Genomic DNA, 12,001 nt, shown 5'->3' on the forward strand with positions numbered 1-12,001 from the left:
CGTAAGGATCTTTTCCTCCATTAACACTCTTGCCAAACATCAGTCACTGTTTTTCTGTAAAGCTTTTAGCTTGTTTGCTTAATGCATTGTATGATGAACTGCAAATCTGACAGAAGACAAATATACACTACAGCTGTAATAATGGTTTTCATGAAGTCTTCTGTTTTCCCTAGTTTGATAGTGAATCGCTGCCTCTGTTCCTTCCAGATATTCTTATCAGCTCAGGGTCAAGATGAGTTCATGATGACAGTTGGGTCAAGGACAAGATTGGGCTGGACCCAGCTGATGTGCATTCAGACACACACAACCATACATACACACACACAGTAAGACACGCATTGTCACACAGATTCACACACATGCACACACTGTCACACATATAGATGCACACACTGCCTCACAAACACACACACAGTCATACATATACACAAACTATCATGCATATATACATACTGTCACACATATACACACTCTATCACACATAGATGTGCATACACTATTACACATGCCTACACACACAGTTAAATGCATGTAGTCACACATATACACACTGTCACAGATATACATACATACACATACACACACTGCCACGCATATACATGTATACACTATCACACATACACACACAGATTCACATACACAGTCACACATATACATACATTGTCACAGATATACAAACACTGTCACACACACAAGATCACACATATACATGCATACTCTGCCATACATAAATGCCATACATAAATGCAAAGTCACAAACACAAATCACACGGTTATGAATACACATGCATACGTTGTCACATGCACATAGTCACACACACACAGTCACACATATAAACACACCATTATGCTGATGCACTGTTACGTGTATACACACACACAGTCACACATCTACATACACTGCCAGGCATATACATGTGTACACTGTCACACATACACACAAGCACACACACGCATAGTCACACACACAGAGACACATATACACATACTGTCATGCATATACATGCATGCACTGTCACACATACACACACACAGTCACACACACATGGCCACACATATACCACACTGTTATAGATATACATGTATACACTGTCATATGCATATACACATACACACTCATTCACCCATATACACACACTGTCATGCACATACATGCATACACTGTCAAACGTGCACATATACACACACACATACACACACAGTCACACATATACTTGCATACTGTGGCATATATACAGTCACACATGCAGTCACACATATACATGCATTGTCATTCGTATACATGCGCACACTGTCACACATGCATATCCACAGTCACATAAATACACACACAGTCATGCATATACTGTCACACATACACACACAGTCGCGCTCACAGTCACTAGTATACACAATATCATGCATATACATACATGCACTATCTTGCATACACGCACAGTTGCACGCACACAGTCACACATACACACACACTTTCATGCACAAACACGCATACACTGTTACACACACACAGTCACACATATATACACACTAACTAGGAAGGAAACCATCATGAAACATTTTGTATGTGGAAATATTACACCCAAGCAGCACTTGTTTGTCCTTCTATTTGAACAAGCTGAAGTGTCAATCATAGATCTTTTGTTATAATCAGTGAAATGGCTTCCCCATGGCAGTGGGATAATGCACTCCCTCATTACTGCATTGAGTCCAGATGACCCCCGCCCCAGTCCAATCACCAGTGCTGTGTTGGCCAATCTCAATTGGGTCACAGATAGTGGATACAATTGGTTTTAGTGATCCTAAGGTAGGAAGCTGATCTATATTCCAATGTTCCCACTCCTGACGGCTGTACATTGACATCTGCTAGTGAACGTCTGGGTGTCAGGTGATAAAAAGACGCCATCCCTACTTGAATTGCCTGTCAACTCTCCCTTTCCGCATTTTCTATTTATTAAAAGCAATAGATGGAATATTCAGGTAATTACTGTTCCCCAATCAGTATCCATAATCCAGTGTACTCTATCAGCATCCACTATCCAGAATACTGAATCAGTATCCACTATCCAGTGTACTGAATCAATATCCAATATCCAGTGTACTGAATCAGTATCCACTATCCAGTGTACTGAATCAGTATCCACTTTCCAGTGTATTGAATCAGTATCCACTCTCCGGTGTACTGAATCAGTATCCACTATCCACTGTATTGAACCAGTATCCACTATCCAGTGGATTGAATCAGTATCCACTATCCAGTGTACTGAATCAATATCCAATATCCAGGATACTGAATCAGTATCCACTCGCCGGTGTACTGAATCAGTATCCACTATCTAGTGTACTGAATCACTATCCACTATCCAGTGTGCTGAATCAGTATCCTCTATCCAGCGTACTGAATCAGTATCCACTATCCAGTGGAGTGAATCAGCATTCAAACTCCAGTGTATTGAATCAGTATCCACTATCCAGTGGACTGAATCAGTATCCATAATCCAGTGTACTCTATCAGCATCCACTATCCAGAATACTGAATCAGTATCCACTATCCAGTGTACTGAATCAAGATCCACTATCCAGTGTACTGAATCAGTATCCACTCTCCAGTGTACTGAATCAGTATCCACTATTCAGTGTACTGAATCAGTATCCACTATCCAGTGTACTGAATCAGTATCCACTATCCAGTGTACTGAATCAGTATCCACTATCCAGTGGACTGAAACAGCATTCAAAAGCAAGTGTATTGAATCAGTATCCACTATCCAGTGGACTGAATCAGTATCTATAATCCACTGTACTGTATCAGCATCCATTATCCACTGTACTGAATAAGTATCCACTATCCAGTGTACTGAATCAGTATCCACAATCCAGTGTACTGAATCAGTATCCACAATCCAGTGTACTGAATCAATATCCACTATCCAGTCTACTGAATCAGTATCCACTCTCCGGTGTACTGAAACAGTATCCACTCTCCGGTGTACTGAATCAGTATCCACTATGCAGTGTACTGAATCAGTATCTACTATCCAGTGTATTCAATCAGTATCCACCCTCCGGTGTACTGAATCAGTATCCACTCTCCGGTGTACTGAATCAGTATCGTCTATCCACTGTACAGAATCAGTATCCACTATCCAGTGTACTGAAGCAGTATCCACTATCCAGTGTACTGAATCAGTATCCACTATCGACTGTACTGAATCAGTATCCACCATCCAGTGTACTGAATCAGTATCCACTATCCAGTGTACTGAATTAGTATCCACTATCGACTGTACTGAATCAGTATCCACTATCTGGTGTATTGAATCAGTATCCACTATCCAGTGTACTGAATCAGTATCCACTATCCAGTGTACTGAATCAGTATCCACTATCGACTGTACTGAATCAGTATCCACCATCCAGTGTACTGAATCAGTATCCACTATCCAGTGTACTGAATTAGTATCCACTATCGACTGTACTGAATCAGTATCCACCATCCAGTGTACTGAATCAGTATCCACTATCCAGTGTACTGAATTAGTATCCACTATCCAGTGTAATGAATCAGTATCCACTATCCAGTGCACTGAATTAGTATCCACTATCCAGTGTACTGAATCAGAATCCAATATCCAGTGTACTGAATCAGTATCCACTAACCAGTGTACAGAATCATTATCTACTATCCAGTGTACTGAATCAGTATCCACTATCCAGTGTAATGAATCAGTATCCACTCTCCGGTGTACTGAATCAGTATCCACTATCCAGTGTAATGAATCAGTATCCACTATCCACTGTACTCAATCAGTATCCACTCTCTGGTGTACTGAAACAGTACCCACTATCCAGTGTACTGAATCAGTATCCACTCTCCGGTGTACTGAATCAGTATCCACTATCCAGTGTACTGAATCAGTATCCACTATCCAGTGTACTGAATTAGTATCCACTATCCAGTGTACTGAATCAGTATCCACTATCCAGTGTATTGAATCAGTATCCACTATCCAGTGTACTGAATCAGTATCCACTATCCAGTGTATTGAATCAGTATCCACTATCCAGTGTATTGAATCAGTATCCATTATCCAGTGTACTGAATCAGTATCCACTATCCAGTATACTAAATCAGTGTCCACTATCTGGTGTACTGAAACAGTATCCACTAACCAGTGTACTGAATCAGTATCCACTATCCAGTGTATTGAATCAGTATCCACTATCCAGTGTACTGAATCAGTATCCACTATCCAGTGTACTGAATCAGTATCCACTATCCAGTGTTCTGAATCAATATCCACTATCCAGTCTACTGAATCAGTATCCACTCTCCGGTGTACTGAAACAGTATCCACTCTCCGGTGTACTGAATCAGTATCCACTAAGCAGTGTACTGAATCAGTATCTACTATCCAGTGTATTCAATCAGTATCCACCCTCCGGTGTACTGAATCAGTATCCACTCTCCGGTGTACTGAATCAGTATCGTCTATCCACTGTACAGAATCAGTATCCACTATCCAGTGTACTGAATCAGTATCCACTATCCAGTGTACGGAATCAGTATCCACTATCGACTGTACTGAATCAGTATCCACCATCCAGTGTACTGAATCAGTATCCACTATCCAGTGTACTGAATTAGTATCCACTATCGACTGTACTGAATCAGTATCCACTATCTGGTGTATTGAATCAGTATCCACTATCCAGTGTACTGAATCAGTATCCACTATCCAGTGTACTGAATCAGTATCCACTATCGACTGTACTGAATCAGTATCCACCATCCAGTGTACTGAATCAGTATCCACTATCCAGTGTACTGAATTAGTATCCACTATCGACTGTACTGAATCAGTATCCACCATCCAGTGTACTGAATCAGTATCCACTATCCAGTGTACTGAATTAGTATCCACTATCCAGTGTAATCAATCAGTATCCACTATCCAGTGCACTGAATTAGTATCCACTATCCAGTGTACTGAATCAGAATCCAATATCCAGTGTACTGAATCAGTATCCACTAACCAGTGTACAGAATCATTATCTACTATCCAGTGTACTGAATCAGTATCCACTATCCAGTGTAATGAATCAGTATCCACTCTCCGGTGTACTGAATCAGTATCCACTATCCAGTGTAATGAATCAGTATCCACTATCCACTGTACTCAATCAGTATCCACTCTCTGGTGTACTGAAACAGTACCCACTATCCAGTGTACTGAATCAGTATCCACTCTCCGGTGTACTGAATCAGTATCCACTATCCAGTGTACTGAATCAGTATCCACTATCCAGTGTACTGAATTAGTATCCACTATCCAGTGTACTGAATCAGTATCCACTATCCAGTGTATTGAATCAGTATCCACTATCCAGTGTACTGAATCAGTATCCACTATCCAGTGTATTGAATCAGTATCCACTATCCAGTGTATTGAATCAGTATCCATTATCCAGTGTACTGAATCAGTATCCACTATCCAGTATACTAAATCAGTGTCCACTATCTGGTGTACTGAAACAGTATCCACTAACCAGTGTACTGAATCAGTATCCACTATCCAGTGTATTGAATCAGTATCCACTATCCAGTGTACTGAATCAGTATCCACTATCCAGTGTACTGAATCAGTATCCACTATCCAGTGTTCTGAATCAGTATCCACTATCCAATGTATTGAATCAGTATCCACTCTCCGGTGTACTGAATCAGTATCCACTATCCACTGTACTGAATCAGTATCCACTATCCACTGCACTGATCCAGCATCCACTATCCAGTGTACTGAATCAGTATCCACTATCCACTGTACTGAATCAGTATCCGCCATCCAGTGTACTGAATCAGTATCCACTATCCAGTGTATTGAATCAGTATCCACTATCCAGTGTACTGAATCAGTATCCAAAATCCAGTGCATTGTATCAGTATCCATTATCCAGTGTAATGAAATAGTATCCACTATCCAGTGTACTGAATCATTATCCACTATCCAGTGTACTGAATCAGTATCCACTATCCAGTGGACTGAATCTGTATCCATAATCCAGTGTACTGAATCAGTATCCACTATCCAGTGCACTGAATCAGTACCCACTATCCAGTGTACTGAATCAGTATCCACTATCCAGTGGACTGAATCAGCATCCAAAATCCAGTGTATTGAATCAGTATCCACTATCCAGTGGACTGAATCGGTATCCATAATCCAGTGTACTGAATATGTATCCACTATCCAGAATACTGAATCAGTATCCACCATCCACTGTACTGAATCAGTATCCACTCTCCGGTGTACTGAATCAGTATCCACTCTCCAGTGTACTGAATCAATATCCACTATCCAGTGTACTGAATCAGTATCCACTCTCCGGTGTACTGAATCAGTATCCACTATCCAGTGTACTGAATCAGTATCCACTATCCAGTGTACTGAATTAGTATCCACTATCCAGTGTATTGAATCAGTATCCACTATCCAGTGTACTGAATCAGTATCCACTATCCAGTGTACTGAATCAGTATCCACTATCCAGTGTTCTGAATCAGTATCCACTATCCAATGTATTGAATCAGTATCCACTCTCCGGTGTACTGAATCAGTATCCACTATCCACTGTACTGAATCAGTATCCACTATCCACTGCACTGATCCAGCATCCACTATCCAGTGTACTGAATCAGTATCCACTATCCACTGTACTGAATCAGTATCCGCCATCCAGTGTACTGAATCAGTATCCACTATCCAGTGTATTGAATCAGTATCCACTATCCAGTGTACTGAATCAGTATCCAAAATCCAGTGCATTGTATCAGTATCCATTATCCAGTGTAATGAAATAGTATCCACTATCCAGTGTACTGAATCATTATCCACTATCCAGTGTACTGAATCAGTATCCACTATCCAGTGGACTGAATCTGTATCCATAATCCAGTGTACTGAATCAGTATCCACTATCCAGTGCACTGAATCAGTACCCACTATCCAGTGTACTGAATCAGTATCCACTATCCAGTGGACTGAATCAGCATCCAAAATCCAGTGTATTGAATCAGTATCCACTATCCAGTGGACTGAATCGGTATCCATAATCCAGTGTACTGAATATGTATCCACTATCCAGAATACTGAATCAGTATCCACCATCCACTGTACTGAATCAGTATCCACTCTCCGGTGTACTGAATCAGTATCCACTCTCCAGTGTACTGAATCAATATCCACTATCTAGTGTACTGAATCAGTATCCACTATCCGGTGTACTGAAACAGTCTCCACTATCCAGTGTATTGAATCAGTATCCACTATCCAGTGTACTGAATCAGTATCCACTATCCAGTGTACTGAATCAGTATCCACTATCCAGTGTACTGAATCAGTATCCACTATCCAGTGTTTTGAATCAGTATCCACTCTCCGGTGTACTGAATCAGTATCCACAATCCACTGTACTGAATCAGTATCCGCTATCCACTGTACTGAATCAGTATCCACTATCCACTGTAATGAATCAGTATCCACTATCCAGTGTACTGAATCAGTGTCCACTAACTAGTGTACAGAATCAGTATCTACTATCTACTGCACTGAATCAGTATCCACTATCCAGTGTACTGAATCAGTATCCACTATCCACTGTACTGAATCAGTATCCGCTATCCACTGTACTGAATCAGTATCCACTATCCACTGTAATGAATCAGTATCCACTATCCAGTGTACTGAATCAGTATCCACTAACCAGTGTATTGAATCAGTATCCACTATCCAGTGTATTGAATCAGTATCCACTATCCAGTATATTGAATCAGTATCCACGCTCCGGTGTACTGAATCAGTATCCACTATCCACTGAACTGAATCAGTATCCACTCTCCGGTGTAGTGAATCAATATCCACTATCCAGTGTATTGAATCAGTATCCACTATCCAGTGTATTGAATCAGTATCCACTATCCAGTGTACTGAATCAGTATCGACTATCCAGTATATTGAATCAGTATCCACTATCCAGTGTATTGAATCAGTATCCACTATCCAGTGTATTGAATCAGTATCCACTATCCAGTGGACTGAATAAGTATCCATAATCCAGTGTACTCTATCAGCATCCACTATCCAGAATACTGAATCAGTATCCACTATCCAGTGTACTGAATCAGTATCCACTATACAGTGTACTGAATCAGTATCCACTATCCAGTGTATTGAATCAGTATCCACTATCCAGTGTATTGAATCAGTATCCACTCTCCGGTGTACTGAATCAGTATCCACTATCCACTGTATTGAATCAGTATCCACTATCCAGTGCACTGAATCAGTATCCACTATCCAGTGTACTGAATCAGTATCCACTATCCAGTGGACTGAATCAGCATCCAAAATCCAGTGTATTGAATCAGTATCCACTAACCAGTGTACTGAATCAGTATCCACCATCCAGTGTACTGAATCAGTATCCACCATCCAGTGTACTGAATCAGTATCCACTCTCCGGTATACTGAATCAGTATCCACTCTCCAGTGTACTGAATCAATATCCACTATCTAGTGTACTGAATCAGTATCCACTATCCGGTGTACTGAAACAGTCTCCACTATCCAGTGTATTGAATCAGTATCCACTATCCAGTGTACTGAATCAGTATCTACTATCCCGTGTACTGAATCAGTATCCACTATCCAGTGTACTGAATCAGTATCTACTATCCCGTGTACTGAATCAGTATCCACTATCCAGTGTACTGAATCAGTATCTACTATCCCGTGTACTGAATCAGTATCCACTATCCAGTGTACTGAATCAGTATCCACTATCCAGTGTATTGAATCAGTATCCACTCTCCGGTGTACTGAATCAGTACCCACTATCCACTGTACTGAATCAGTATCCACTATCCACTGCACTGAATCAGTATCCACTATCCAGTGTACTGAATCAGTATCCACTATCCACTGTACTGAATCAGTATCCGCTATCCACTGTACTGAATCAGTATCCACTATCCACTGTAATGAATCAGTATCCACTATCCAGTGTACTGAATCAGTATCCACTATCCAGTGTACTGAATCAGTACCCACTATCCACTGTACTGAATCAATATCCACTATCCAGTGTACTGAATCAGTATCCACTATCTAGTATACTGAATCAGTATCCACGAACCAGTGTACTGAATCAGTATCCACTATCCAGTGTACTGAATCAGTATCCACTATCCAGTGTACTGAATCAGTACCCACTATCCAATGTACTGAATCAGTATCCACTATCTAGTATACTGAATCAGTATCCACTATCCAGTGTACTGAATCAGAATCCACTATTCAGTGTATTGAATCAATATCCACTATCCAGTGTACTAAATCAGTATCCACTATCCAGTGTATTGAATCAGTGTCCACTATCCAGTGTATTGAATCAGTATCCACTATCCAGTGTACTGAATCAGTATCCACTATCCAGTGTACTGAATCAGTATCCACTCTCCGGTGTACTGAATCAGTATCCACTATCCACTGTACTGAATCAGTATCCACTATCCACTGCACTGAATCAGCATCCACTATCCAGTGTACTGAATCAGTATCCAATATCCACTGTACTGAATCAGTATCCGCCATCCTCTGTACTGAATCAGTATCCAATATCCAGTGTATTGAATCAGTATCCACTATCCAGTGTACTGAATCAGTATCCAAAATCCAGTGCATTGTATCAGTATCCATTATCCAGTGTAATGAAATAGTATCCACTATCCAGTGTACTGAATCATTATCCACTATCCAGTGTACTGAATCAGTATCCACTATCCAGTGGACTGAATCTGTATCCATAATCCAGTGTACTGAATCAGTATCCACTATCCAGTGCACTGAATCAGTATCCACTATCCAGTGTACTGAATCAGTATCCACTATCCAGTGGACTGAATCAGCATCCAAAATCCAGTGTATTGAATCAGTATCCACTATCCAGTGGACTGAATCAGTATCCATAATCCAGTGTACTGAATCAGTATCCACTATCCAGAATACTGAATCAGTATCCACCATCCAGTGTACTGAATCAGTATCCACTCTCCGGTGTACTGAATCAGTATCCACTCTCCAGTGTACTGAATCAATATCCACTATCTAGTGTACAGGATCAGTATCCACTCTCCAGCATACTGAATAAGTATCCACTATCCAGTGTACTGAATCAGTATCCACTCTCCGGTGTACTGAATCAGTATCCACTATCCACTGTACAGGATCAGTATCCACTATCCACTGTACTGAAACAGTACCCTCTATCCAGTGTACTGATTCAGTATCCACTATCCAGTGTATTGAATCAGTATCCACTCTCCAGTGTACTGAATCAGTATCCACTCTCTGGTGTACTGAATCAGTATCCACTACCTAGTATACTGAATCAGTATCCACTATCCAGTGTACTGAATCAGTATCCACTATCCAGTGTATTGAATCAGTATCCACTATCCAGTGTACTGAATCAGTATCCACTATCCAGTGTATTGAATCAGTATCCACTATCCAGTGTATTGAATCAGTATCCATTATCCAGTGTACTGAATCAGTATCCACTATCCAGTATACTGAATCAGTGTCCACTATCTGGTGTACTGAAACAGTATCCACTATCCAGTGTATTGAATCAGTATCCACTATCCAGTGTACTGAATCAGTATCCACTATCCAGTGTACTGAATCAGTATCCACTATCCAGTGTACTGAATCAGTATCCACTATCCAATGTATTGAATCAGTATCCACTCTCCGGTGTACTGAATCAGTATCCACTATCCACTGTACTGAATCAGTATCCTCTATCCACTGCACTGAATCAGCATCCACTATCCAGTGTACTGAATCAGTATCCAATATCCACTGTACTGAATCAGTAGCCGCCATCCACTGTACTGAATCAGTATCCACTATCCAGTGTCTTGAATCAGTATCCACTATCCAGTGTACTGAATCAGTATCCAAAATCCAGTGCATTGTATCAGTATCCATTATCCAGTGTAATGAAATAGTATCCACTATCCAGTGTACTGAATCATTATCCACTATCCAGTGTACTGAATCAGTATCCACTATCCAGTGGACTGAATCTGTATCCATAATCCAGTGGACTGAATCAGTACCATTATCCAGTGCACTGAATCAGTATCCACTATCCAGTGCACTGAATCAGTATCCACTATCCAGTGTACTGAATCGGTATCCACTATCCAGTGGACTGAATCAGCATCCAAAATCCAGTGTATTGAGTCAGTATCCACTAACCAGTGTACTGAATCAGTATCCACCATCCAGTGTACTGAATCAGTATCCACCATCCAGTGTACTGAATCAGTATCCACTCTCCGGTGTACTGAATCAGTATCCACTCTCCAGTGTACTGAATCAATATCCACTGTCTAGTGTACTGAATCAGTATCCACTATCCGGTGTACTGAAACAGTCTCCACTATCCAGTGTATTGAATCAGTATCCACTATCCAGTGTACAGAATCAGTATCTACTATCCCGTGTACTGAATCAGTATCCACTATCCAGTGTACTGAATCAGTATCCACTATCCAGTGTATTGAATCAGTATCCACTCTCCGGTGTACTGAATCAGTACCCACTATCCACTGTACTGAATCAGTATCCACTATCCACTGCACTGAATCAGTATCCACTATCCAGTGTACTGAATCAGTATCCACTATCCAGTGTACTGAAACAGTACCCACTATCCACTGTACTGAATCAATATCCACTATCCAGTGTACTGAATCAGTATCCACTATCTAGTATACTGAATCAGTATCCACGAACCAGTGTACTAAATCAGTATCCACTATCCAGTGTACTGAATCAGTATCCACTATCCAGTGTACTGAATCAGTACCCACTATCCAGTGTACTGAATCAGTATCCACTATCTAGTATACTGAATCAGTATCCACTATCCA

Source organism: Scyliorhinus torazame, chromosome 16, assembly GCF_047496885.1.
Source record: "Scyliorhinus torazame isolate Kashiwa2021f chromosome 16, sScyTor2.1, whole genome shotgun sequence".
Taxonomy (NCBI): Eukaryota; Metazoa; Chordata; class Chondrichthyes; order Carcharhiniformes; family Scyliorhinidae; genus Scyliorhinus; species Scyliorhinus torazame.